At 50.0% G+C, this 13,146-nt stretch overlaps 1 protein-coding gene across 6 annotated transcripts in view; it reads left to right on the top strand.

Annotated features, from left to right (window-relative positions):
* The window catches only part of DCHS1 (dachsous cadherin-related 1), an 87,387-nt gene that overhangs the window by 23,840 nt on the left and 50,401 nt on the right, over positions 1-13,146 (top strand). For 2 of the 6 annotated variants that reach the window (XM_072851105.1, XM_072851101.1), the window contains exon 1: positions 8,760-8,899. The exons of 1 other annotated variant lie outside the window; for it this stretch is intronic. The gene's annotated coding sequence lies outside the window, so the exon portion shown is untranslated. Of the gene's footprint in view, positions 1-8,759; positions 8,900-9,145; positions 9,590-11,104; positions 11,185-13,027; positions 13,127-13,146 lie in introns of those variants that run through there. 3 more of the 6 variants (XM_072851106.1, XM_072851102.1, XM_072851103.1) reach the window with 3 other exon arrangements.

Raw genomic sequence — 13,146 nt, 5'->3', positions numbered from 1 at the left:
ACTGGCCATATACGTTCCTAGCAGGTGCCTGCCTTGTTTTATTTTTACCTCCATTCTGAATGCAGGAAGCCTTTGCTTGCTGTGAACATCCGGGAATCAGAGCCTAAGCACATCCTAGAAGGATTTCCTGTTTGGGACTTTTGAGCCAGACTCCAGCCTGCAAGAGGGGAAGCCTCTGAGAAACTTAGTCCTCCTGGGCTACCTGCCAGATTGCTCCTATCCAGTTCAGGAGCAAGATGCCATCTAGAAGGAAGATGCTAAACTGCCAGACCATTTCCCACCTGCTAGGGATGAGGGTGGGAACATGCAAAGTCCAGTCTGGGTGGGGATGTGCACGACTCCAGGATGAGAGTCATTGTGGTGGCGGAATAGCAACATGCAAGAGAGCATGACATCCCATTACATTGCAGTATTTGCCTGTAGATCTAGGGAAACACAAAGCATGCAGAGAGCATGTTTTCTGTGCTGCCTCCCAGCTATGCTTTGGTCACTACTGACTCCAGTTTGCCATGTTTCACCAGCTCCTATGTGATTTCAGTTTCTGAAGTTCACCAAAGCACTGATTAATCCAAAGAACTCAGTCATCTTCAAATTTTGCTCCCTTCTCCATACTCTGGTCTCCATATCATTAATAATTCTATCAAAAGGCATGACACAGCTGGGAGCCTTGCAGTCCTGTCCCAACCTTTACTACTACCAGTAACCTTCTGCCCTGAATAGTTCAATAGCATATTTCTGCTCTTGTTTCTGTGTCTTAGTTGTTCTTACAAGGCATAGCTTGACTTACATTTTTCTACCAGTCCACATACAGTTTCAAAGATACTTGCATGTCAGAAAGACTGTCCAAGATCTCTCTGAACGTCCAAGCACATGATGTGGATCTGTTCTCCCCTCTCTTGCCAAGGGGCTCCAAGAATATATAGTAAATTAGAATTTACTAGGAGACCAAAAGGAATCCACTAATTTCCATCTCTAAGTAGAGGCAGCACTTGAGTACAAATTGCAAGTCTGAGAGGAGGGTTGTTTAATGATCTGGGGTGATGCCATGGGGCTGAAGAATAACAAACATCACAGATACTGAAGAAAGGACCACTGAAGTGAATGACCTAGGAAAATGCAGATTGCTTGCAGTAGTACAAAGGATTCAAAGTAGATTTTAAAGGGAAATGATAATTTGAAAACATGACAATAAATGGCAAATGTGATCAAATGCAGTAAGTTTGCCAAATCATGCCAGACTAGCACATTACACAACTTTATAAGTGATTTTTTTTTGAGGTCAGGAAAAAAGGTTCATAAGACTATCTGAACTGCAGTGCTACAGTAACATATGATAAATTATTTATTCAAATGGAGAAGACAGAAATTAATACTAACACTGTAAGATGTGCAAGACTGGCAAAAAAAAAAAATATTACCAGTAAATCAGAAGTTTTATGCTTGAGGAAATGTGCAGTCTTTTCAAGGATCAGTTTTGGAGCTCATCTATTTAATTATTTTCAGTAAAGATCTCAGAAAAAAAAGTATACTGATAAGGTTGATCAGTGACACAAAGTAAAGAAGCATTGTGAGTATAGAGAGTGACCAGAACATCATAATAGCAAAAAGCTATTATTAAGGAATAGCATAACAGAAATGGAATGAAATTCATAGATTCATAGACAGCCCTTCATGGTTAAAACGGGTGTCCAGAGATACCTAGTCCAACCTCTCATTTGAAGACAGACTGTCAACAATACTAGGTCAGATCAGCCTTGAAAACTTGCTAGGGGCCGAGATTCACAGCCTCTGTGAGTAGCTTTTTCCAGTGCTACACTACTCTCCTGGTGAAAAAAAATTTCCCTAATGTTCACTCTGAATCTCCCAAACTGTAATTGTGGCCATTGTTATTGTTCTATTGTCTGCTACTACATAGTAGCCTTTGGTTCCATCATCTTTTTAACCTGTCCTTCAAGTAGCAGTAGGATGCCATTAAAAAGCCCCTTAGCCTACTCATCACCAGACTGAGCAAGCCCAGCCTCTCAGTCTCTCTTTATAAATCAATCGTGTGTGCCAGGCCTCTACCTATCTCCTACAGTTTTTCCATATCCCTCATGAACAGGGGGACCCAAAAATGTACATAGGATTCCAGGTGTGGCTTCACCACCTCTCAAGTCGAGGGGGATAATTATTTCTCTTGAGCTGCTGCTCACCCTTCTAATGTAGTGCAGGAAGTTGTTTGCCTTATTTGCAATGAGAGCATACTATTGACTCTTAATTCAGTGTCCACTCCTACCTCCATGTTCTTTTCAGCACAACTGCAACTCAGCCAGTTGGTTCCCAACCTGTACCAATTAGGAGGTTATTCTGCCTCAGGTGTAGAACTTTGTACTTCTCCTTTTTGAACTTCATGAGGTTTCTGCTGATCCAATTCTTTCAGTCTCTAGACATCTCGCTGGACCAAAGTTCTGCCGTGCAACATAACAGCCACCCCTCCTAGTGTCATCTGCAAACTTGCCCTGTGTCATCATAGAACATTAATGAAGATACAGAACAATATTGGCTCCCAAATCAATGCTTGGTGTACTTTGTTGGCTGCCAGGCACCAACCCCATATTGAGTCATCGATCACTACCCTTTAAGCCCAGAAGTGTAGTCAGTTTTCAGCCCACGTAATGCTCCATTCATTGAGCCCATACTTCCTCAGGTTATAAATGAAAATTCTGTGGGAGCCACTGTCAAGGCTGTCAAGGCACCTTGCATCCACCGCTTTCCCTTCATATAGCCAGTCATTTTGTCAGAGAAGTTAATCAGGCTGGTCAAGCACAATTTGTGCTTGCTAAATCTATGCTGACTGTTCCTGATCGCCTCCTTGTTCTCCGTATGTTCAGAAATTGATTCTGAGAGAATATGGTCCATTAATTTTCTGGGTACAGAGATGACCCTGAGAAACTGATGGTTCTCTTGAATTCCTCCTTGCCTTTCTTAAAGGTGAGTGTAATATTAGAATCATAGAATGGTTTGGGTTGGAAGGGACCTTTAAAGGTCATCTAGCCCATCCTCCCCTGCAACGAGCAGGGACATCTTCAACTAGGTCAGGTTGCTCAGAGCCCCATTCAACCTGACCTTGAATGTGTCCAGGGATGGGGCATCTACCACCTTTCTGGGCAACCTGGTCCAGTGTTTCACCACCCTCAATGTAAAACATCTCTTCCTTATATCTAGTCGGAATCTATTCTCCTTTAGTTTAAAACCATTACCCCTTGTCCTATCACTACAGGCCCTGCTAAAAAGTCTGTCCCCATCTTTCTTATAAGCCCCCTTTAAGTACTGGAAGGCTGCAATAAGGTCTCCCCAGAGCCTTCTCTTCTCCAGGCTAAACAACCCCAACTCTCTCTCAGCCTGTCCTCATAGGAGGGGTGTTCCAAGCCTCTGATCATTTTTGTGGCCCTCCTCTGGACCTGCTCCAACAGGTCCATGTCTTTCCTGTGCTGAGGACTCCAGAGCTGGGCGCAGTACTGCAGGTGGGGTCTCACCAGAGTGGAGTAGAGGGACAGAATTATTTCCCTTGACCTGCTGGCCACGCTTCTTTTGATGCAGCCCAGGATACGGTTGGCTTTCTGGGCTACAAGTGCACATTGCTGGTTCATGTCCAGTTTTTCATCCACCAGTATCCCCATATCCTTCTCCGCAGAGCTGCTCTCAACCCCTTCATCCCCCAGCCTGTATTGATACCATGGCTTGCCCTGACCCAGGTGCAGAACCTTGCGCTTGGCCTTGTTGAACCTCATGAGGTTCATGTGGACCCACTTCTCAAGCTTGCCCAGGTCCCTCTGAACAGCATCCTGTCCCTCAGGAGTGTCAACCGCACCACTCAGCTTCATGTCATCTGCAGATTTGCTGAGGGTGCACTCGATCCCACTGTCTATGTCACTGATGAACATATTAAACTCTACTGGTCCTAATACAGACCCCTGAGGGACACCACTTGTCACTGATCTCCATCCAGATATTTAGCCGTTGACCACTACTCTCTGCATGCATCCATCCAGCCAATTCCTTATCAACTGAATAGTCCATCCATCAAATCCATATCTCTCCAATTTAGAGAGAAGGATGTTGTGGGGAACCATGTCAAAGGCCTTACAGAAGTCCAGATAGATGATGTCAGTAGCTCTTCCCTTGTCTACAAGTAGGTGGATATAGTCACTCCATCATAGAAGGCCACTAGGTTGATCAGACAGGACTTGCCCTTGGCAAAGCCATGTTGGCTGTCTCAAATCACCTCCCTGTCCTCCATGTGCTCTAGCATAGCTTCTAGGAGGATCTGTTCCATGATCTTCCCAGGCACAGATGTGAAGCTGACAGGTTGGTAGTTCTCAGGGTCCTCCTTTCTACCCTTTTTAAAAATGGGTGCAATGTTTCCCTTTTTCCAGTCACCTGAGACTTCACCTGTCTGCCATGACTTTTCAAATATCATGGAGAGTGGCTTGGCAGCTACGTCAGCCAATTCCCTCAGGACTCTGGGATGCATCTTGTCAGGTCCCATAGACTTATATATGTTCAGGTTCCACAAGTGGTCTCAAACCTGATCTTCTCTTACAGTGGGATGGACTTTGCTTCCCCAGTCCTTGCCTTGAGGTCCATCCACTCAAGAGGTGTGGGAAGAGAGATTGCCAGTGAAGACTGAGGCAAAAATGTTGTTGAGTAGAATCAAGGAATCATAGAATCATAGAATTGTTTAGGTTGGAAAAGACCTTTAAGATTCTTAAGTCCAACTGTAAACCTAACACTGCCAAGTCCACCACTAAACCATGTCCCTAAGTGCCACGTCTACATGTCTTTTAAATACCTCCAGGGATGGCGACTCAACCACTTCCCTGGGCAACCTGTTCCAATGCTTGACAACCCTTTCAGTGAAGACATTTTTCCAAATATCCAATTTAAACCTCCCTTGGCACAACCTGAGGCCATTTCCTCTCATCCTATTGCTATTGGGAGCAATATTTGGGAGAAGAGACCGACACCCACCTTGCTACAACCTCCTTTCAGGTAGTTGTAGAGAGCGATGACTTCCCTCAGCCTCCTTTTTGCCAGGCTAAACAACCCCAGTTCCCTCAGCTGCTCCTCATCAGACTTGTGTTCTAGACCCTTCACCAGCTTCATTGCCCTTCTTTGGACACGCTCCAGCACCTCAATGTCTCTCTTGTAGTGAGGGACCCAAAACTGAACACAGTATTTGAGGTGCGGCCTCACCAGTGCCGAGTACAGGGGCATGATCACTTCCCTACTCCTGCTGGCCACACTATTCCTGATACAAGCCAGGATGCCATTGGCCTTCTTGGCCACCTGGGCACACTGCCAGCTCATATTCAGCCAGCTGTTGACCAACACCCCCAGGTCCTTTTCTGCTGGGCAGCTTTCCAGCCACTCTTCCCCAAGCCTGTAGCATTGCATGGGGTTGTAGTGACCCAAGCGCAGGACCTAGCACTTAGCTTTGTTGAATCTCATACAATTGGCCTTGGCCCTTTGATCCTGCCTGCCCAGATCCCTCTGCAGAGCCTTTCTACCCTCAAGCAGATCAACACTCCTGCCCAACTTGGTGTCATCTGCAACAGGCTGAGTACCTCAGCCTTTTCCTCATCTGGTGTTACCGGTTTGCCAGTCATGTTCATTAGGGGGAGAGGGTACACTTTCTTTGACCTTCCTTATCTGGCTGACATACCTATAGAAGCCCTTCTTATTATTCTTTGCATCCCTTGCCAAGTTCAGTTCCATCTGCCCCTTGGCCTTCCTGAGCCCATCCCTACACAACCGGGCAAGGTCCCTATACTCTTCCCAGGATACCTGTCCCTGCTTCCACTCCCTGTGCATTTCCTTCTTGCCCTTTAGTTTGACCAGCAGGTCTTTACTTAGCCATGCTGGTCTCTTGCCTTCCTTTCCTGATTCCTTACACATGGGGATTGACAGCTCTTGTGCCCTATGGAAAGTGTCATTAAAGATCTGTCAGCTCTATTAGCTTATTTCCAGTCATCAAGGATCTCTCCAAAGGCACAATTTTTTATATATAATGGACAGCAACCTTGTGATCACATCAACATCTTTCAGCACCATCAGCCCTACGTATTTGATTAATCTATCAAAAAGTAAAAGTTAATGTGTTTGAACCCATATCAATAAAGACGTTGCCACAAATACCAAGGTATTAGAAACCATGGAGAGTATATGCTTAAATCACATTGTGGACCTTGGTCTTAGCAATGGATTGGAAAATATTTGGCCAGAAGCTAGAAATGACCCTAGTTAGAAACCACAGAAGGGGAAGAATACCTGTGTGTAAGTCACATGTGAGATAGTAAGATGATGCAACTATGAAAAAGCAAATGTCATCCCTAAGTACAGCAAGCAAGACATTTCCAGTAGAGAAAGGAAGCCTTCCCTTAAATGCTTTTCTATAAGGTGCAGATGACATTTCTTCAGAACACAGTGGGAATTCTGATCTGCTATATTAAAGAGACATTAATTTAAACTAGAAGACATACATATGGAAGAGCAACTAGGATAACAGCAACGGGTAGCTGATCATAAGATAAGCGTAAGAGCATGAGGTTTGTTTCATTTAGAAGAAGAGAAGCTGAATGATAAGCTTACTGCTGTTTCTGAAAATATCTGGGAGGGAATAAGGTAATGTAAGAACAAACAATTGTAGACAAAAATAAAGAGAAATAGAGGCACGATAGCTAAATCAAGGCTGGAATGTCATTGTTAAAACTGGAACAGACACAAGATCATAAGGACCATCTCACTGGGAGTAAGCTCAAGACTCCCTCTAGCCCAGGCCCAGGCTCCAACAGTGGCTACGAGTGGATGCACAGGAAGGTGTGGAAGAATGGGAGAAGCATAGACAATGTTTCACCTAAGTACACCTCCAGACCCAACTCTTTGTGACTCACATGAGTTCATGAGCTGGAGGTGGTTTCCTCTATTCAGGAACCCTCAAAGGATTTCTCTTCTGTGAACTAATCCAGGGACCTCTTGGGCCAATGTAAATTTCGAGCATCCACAGCATTCTGTGGCAAGAAGTTCCCCAGGTCCACAGCCCCTCACATGAAGTACCACACCTTCTTTTGTTTGTTTTGATCTTGGCTTCTGTCAGCCTCATTTCATGCCTCTTTTACATTAAAAGGCACAGTGGACAAAATCAGCTCCACAGAGCTTAACAAAACCACTTCCACAGACCACTCATTATTTCATTGTCCTCTTCCCCATTTCCCTTGTTCATCTCCTTTCCAGAATGGAGACTAAATTGTTCCATGGATTGAAGCTGATCTGGACCTTTATCATCCTCACTCCCCCCTTGTGAACTTTTTTCCTGCCTTCCCATGACCTTCTGAAGATAGATGTAAGAGGAAATAAACTGAATATATTATAGCTTGGTGAATTTATTATAAGAATTGTAAGATGTGCTGTTCAGGGTCAAAAGGATTTGGTTTCTCCAGGGTACTTTTAGATCAGTAAAAGTAATCCAGAGTTACTTTTTATTTCTAAATCCAGCTCAGCCTATGTGGTATTCAGGAAGAGATGCAGACATGCAAATCTTGAAGGGTTCCTTCTCTACAAAATGAGTGTGGTGGTCCACATTCTAGTGAAAGGTGTCCCTGCCCATGGCAAGGGGGTTGGAACTAGATGATCTTTAAGGTCCCTTCCAACCCAAACCATTCTATGATTCTATGATTCCATTCTCTATTTGAATTGATTGTCACTGATGGAAGAACCTAGACATTTTCCTGATGAAGCAGACTGAGCTGTGGCCTTTATAGCACCTGATCTTAGCAATGGACCATCACAGCCAGTAGTCAATGGCAGTTTCTCTACTAAGAAATAAAAGAAGGCCCAGCAGTGATTATTGGCCTGGAGGCTGAGTGGTCCCCAACAGACACACCAATACTGCTGTGACCTGGCCTGTCTGGAGCAGAGGAAACCAGTCTGAGTGGCCAAGCTGAGCCAGGGATCCAGCCACTGGTGGAGAAGCCTAGACAGTCACTCACCAGAGTCTTGGTTTGTCTCTTAGTATAGACTGGTGGGGCCCCAATCACTTGCAGTGCAGGCACTACAGATGAGTACCTTCCTGCCTGGACATTAGAAGCCCTGATGTGAGTCAAGGTGTTGGCAGGTTACAGGTACTTGGACTCTGGGCTCTATGCTTAGGAAGGAACTGTGGTCGAGAGCAGAGAATGGGCTGTGCCTCTGTGATCGTGTCCCCACATGCCCCCAATGTCACCCACAGCCTCCCTCCATCTCCTGCCCAGCCCTGTCCTTGCCCTGCCCAGTCCCACCACTGCCCTGCCTCTTGCTCTTGCCTACCCCTTCCCATTTCCCCAGACTCCCGGCGCCCATTGCTTCCTCCCCATCCCTCTTTACCCCGGCTCCAGCCCTTCCTCCCTCTCCGTGCCGGCCTTCTCCCCGACGCTGCTCACTGCCCCTTCGTGCCCCGCCACGCCGTCCCATCGGCCCGGAGCCGTTCCGGGGCCGCGCTCTGCCGGCGCGCTCCGGTGGCGGGGCGGGGATGGGGGTGGTGGGGGGAGCGGGGGGCTGAGGGCGGCGCTGGGTCGGGTTTCAGCAGGAGCCTCCGCGCCGAGCCAGCGCCGACCCGCCGCCTGCCGCCGAGCACTCCGCGGGGCGACCGCGGCACCGGGGCGGCCGCGGCACCGGGAGGCCGGCACACCGAAACACCGGGGCAGCCCCGGCACAGGAGGGCACCGGAGCGCTGGGGGTACCGGAGCGGCTGGGGTTACTGGAGCAGCCAGCGGTACCGAAGCGACCGCGGCACCGGAGCACCGGGGTACCGGAGCGGCTGCGGGACGTCTTGGCGGGGCCGGATCCTACGGGATGTGAGCGCCGCCGGCGCGGGACGCACGGTGTAAGTGCCAGCGCCGGGGACCGACCCGCTCCTGCTGCCCTGCCGCCCTCGCCCGGTGCTCCGCACGTCGGCCGGGCCGGGCCGGGCCGGGCGGGACCGGGACCAGGACCGGGACCGGGCGCTTTGTTCTGCCTCCGCTGCGCAGACAATGGGGCGGGGGGGGCGGGGAGGCGGGGGGGCGCGTCCGCGGCGGCGCAGCACCACGGATCCGCGGCCGGACCGACCTCGCCCGCGGCGCGACGGCAGTGGAGACGGCGCTGGCAGCAGACGAGCGGGACGGTGCGGGCGCGGGACCGCCGCCGCGGGTGCCGCCGCAGGGGCAGACCCGCCGCGGGGCAGGCGCTCAGCGATCGCGGCAGAGGAGCCGCGGAGGCGCCGGGCGGGGGCTGCGGGCCCGAGCGGAGCATGGAACGGGGCTGGCAGAGCTTCGGCACGGAGCCTGCAGTCTGCGGCGCGCCCGGGAGCGCCCGAGGACGTGGCTGTACACGGGGACAGGGAGCACCAGCAGGCGGTGGGCCCGACGGCTGGGAAGCCGCAAGCGGGGCGGGGAGCCCCAAGAGCCAGGGGGTCCGGGCTGCCCAGGAGCTCTGAGGGAGAGAGAACCCTGACAGCCTGGGGGCACCAGTGGACAGGGAGCAGACAAGTCCCTGCAGCACCTCTGCGATGGGCATACAGTATGGCAGGGTTCAGGTCAGTGCTGAGATGCATGTGGGCTGGGATTGTGGGAACTGGCTAATGCGTGAGGAAATTTTATCAGAGTTTCCTTTGTGAGGGAAGTGTTTTCAGAGACAGGATAGCCTGCAGGAAGCCCTGGTGTGGCACAGAAATGGGATGCACAGGGATGCAGTGGAGCTTGACTGCATCCTCATGAGAGGATGGTCACCACCACTGGCCACTGCTCAGAGCTGATATCGGAGGGAAATAAGGCTTTGTGGCTGGGCTGGGAGTGAGCAATAGGGTACTGGTCCTGAAGGGCCAGGTGGGAGGTGGTAGGAGGGCCAGGAGGCATGGAGATGACTGGAGGTAGCGGCAGGCTAAGCAGAGGTTGAAAGTGAGTTGTTTGTTAGCCTAAGGCTGCACTGCAGGCAAGCCTGGACTGTATCTGGTTCTGAGGGAAGATAATCTGAAACTCTTGAGAGAGAGAGATCTGTGTCAGTGTAGAAGAGAAAAGCATATTCCAGGTCAGTGACTGGTGCTCAACAAAGATTAAATGGGCTTCTGAATCCTTCCTCATCTGGACTGGAGTCTCAAAAAACATCATTACATGAGTCATGGCCTCTCATGTGAGACTTTGGGTATGGCATCAGCAGCATCTGCAGCTTTGATGGAGCTTTTGCACAGCAAGCACTCTGACATCTGTTTGCGGCATGCACAGTGGGTGCCGTTTTTCCAGCTTCTCTGCTGGGGCTGGTGTGGGGCTGCTTCCCCTTCCTCATGGCTGACATGAGATGCGAGGTGCCACTGGCAGGCAGGCAGGGATGCATGCAGTGGTCCCTCTGTAATTCCGTATATTTTTTTTCTAAATATGACTTATCTGCTAAGTGTAGACTGGGCTCTCCTGGTGCCCTGGCCTATCAGCCCTAGACTTAGAGATGCTTATGTATATTGCAGCTCACTCCATTTTAGCTGCCCTTCCTGTCAACCTCCTTACTATGGCTCTGGACCCCAAGTGCCTCTCTGGACAGATTCTCATGCTAGCAGTTTTCTTCAGAGGATTCTGCTGCCATTTTTTACTAGGGAACTCAGTGCCCAATGGTGGGAGGGACAGAGAGGGAGCAGGGCAGTCTGGCTCACATTACACAGGCTGGGCCTGGACCAGTCAAGCCAGCCCCTAGAGCTGAGCTATCTGCTAATTGGAAGCAGCTGTTCAGATTTGGTGACTCTGCATCCACTGAGGTCACTGTTGTCTTCCTCTATGACCCAAGCCTGCAAACTTAATAGGAACAGAGGGCTGCTAGTACCATGGATGGCCTTCTGCCTATCTTGGACTGGTACAATCTGGCAACCTGGCAGTTGCATCTCTTACCTTACAAGAGGTAGCTAGGCTCTGCAGCTACCCACTTGTATCCAGGGAGTATGGAAAGGGAGGAGTTTACACAGACATTCATCACCAATTCCCCACCCCAAGGACCCTAATTTCTGTTCCCTGGTTGCCCCAGTGCTGTCAGCTGCTCTTTACACTCCCCAGATTAGCTTTTCAAGTTTCTCTCCTCCCTGCCAGCAGCCCACAAAGCCTTGCTGCACTCCCTTCTGCTTCTCAAGAGCCACATCACTAATCAAACCAGGTGGGTTTTTTCCTCATATCTGTGCCCTGATCTGTGCCAGGCACTACCCAAGACCTTTCAGCTTCATCCTGTCTTCAGCCACTGAGATTGCCCCAGGGAGCCTTGTCCCTCTCCTTGTTTTTCTACTCTCCTTTTTATTTATTTTTTTCTAACCTCCTGCCAAGGCTTTAAACCCTCTGCCATGACCTGAGCAGCTAGGTCACAGTTAGGATGGTGCAGTTTCATCACAGAAGCAAACTTGGACCCCATTGCCCCAGCACTGCATGTTCTGGATATATGCAGTTACCCCTCCAGCTGGGGAAATTTAACTAGCTCCAACAGAGAGAGACATAGACCTGTCTAGGACCACTGAGTTAGCACAGATCCCCAGCTAGCAGCCCACAGGGATAAAAGTAACTTCTTTTGACTTCTGCTCCTGAGAGATAATGAGGATTCATACTTGCTAGGTGCAAGAAGAGTGTGTGGATTTACTTGCCATAGACCTCAGACACTGGATGCCCACTGAATTAAACACTTCTTTATATGTAGAAAACACTTTTTAATATTTTTCTTTCTGTCACTAACCCAGGATTTCCACAGAGAAAACCAATCTAAACAGCTGACCCGAGGTGGGAAAGAGGACCCAGGAGTAATCATCCTACATCCCCTGGAAAGGGTTAACACTGCTCTGGGTTCTTTAGATCAAGGGCTCACATTCTTAGTCCCCAAACTAGGCGATGTCAGCCACCTCCATCCCCCAAGACAGGGAGGTTCCTGCCGTCCTGCGTCTGACATGAGCAGCTCCTGAGTGTGGTTATGGGACCAGCAGCAAATGCTTTCAAGAGAGTCCAAGTGTGAGCTCATGCTGCCGCCATCCCTGCAGACCACTAAGCCTCGTTTACCGGGGGCTAAAAGCAGCACTGGGGGCTGGTGTTCTTCACAAGCCCCTTGACTGCTGAGTTTCTCTGGCTATTCACTGGAAGGGTGGGCAGAGCCCTGGGGGGCTGACAGCCTTTGGGCACTGGGAGCGTGTCCAGCGTGTCCAGTAGTGGTGTTGCTGCAGGGAGCTGCTCCTCCCTGCTCGTCCCTCCCCCACTGCTGCAGTGAAATGAAGCTACGGCAGGGGGAAATGGAGTGAAGGAGCCAGAATGAGCAAGGAGCAGTGAGAAGGAGACAAAGGAGGAGAGTGAGCAGTGGAGGGTGTGGGACCGGGAAGGAGCCAGAGCAGCTGGCAGTTCAGAGGGAGTTGCTGCGTTCCTACTGTACTGCCACCACCCTCCATGGTACCAGCTTGGGGCATCCACAGATCTCTGTGCCAGGCCAAACAATGGGCCCTGGCTGATTTTATCCTGGGCATTCCCAGCTGTGGGAACATCCTTTGCAATACAGCCATTCTGATTTATTGTTCACTGGATGTAAGCCCGCTCCAGTTCTGCTGCTCCCTCCCAGAGACACCAGATTTGCACTTTATGGGTTTTTTGGCACCTATATCCCTGTGGTCCTGAAAGGCATGCTACTGGGGGCAGGGGGAGGGGGGGGGGCTTCGGGGGGTCGGGTCTCAACACGGACACTTGTTGAGCTCTCTCCCAGTTTGAGAACAGCTTTTTTCGGGGTGGGGAGGTGCTAGGCTGCTGTTTGTCCAAAAATCTTTGTCGTCTTGCAGACAGCCTCTCTCAGCCTGACAGGAAGCATTCAGCTGTTAAAGGCACAGGAACACAGTGCTCTAGGGCAGCTGGCTCCAGTGTTGCCAGGAGGGTGGGTGGTTGGGAAGAATGCTTGACTATGTAGAAAATAGCCTATGTGATAGGGTACTAGCTGCTAACCTCTGCGCACTGTCAGGTGTGACCTGCTTGGCTGACTTTAGGTGCTGTCCCAGGCCTTCATTCTGGGCACCCTCTGCTCTGGCACATTTTCACCTTCACTCCTGTTGAGGGACAGGTGATACAGAGCAATCGGGCAGGAGGTACGTGGCAGGCCTTCCCT

This window comes from Ciconia boyciana, chromosome 1 (genome assembly GCF_034638445.1).
Source record: "Ciconia boyciana chromosome 1, ASM3463844v1, whole genome shotgun sequence".
In the NCBI taxonomy this organism is placed as follows: Eukaryota; Metazoa; Chordata; class Aves; order Ciconiiformes; family Ciconiidae; genus Ciconia; species Ciconia boyciana.
Note: the sequence above shows the minus strand (reverse complement) of the source record. Positions and strands in the feature narration are given on the sequence as shown.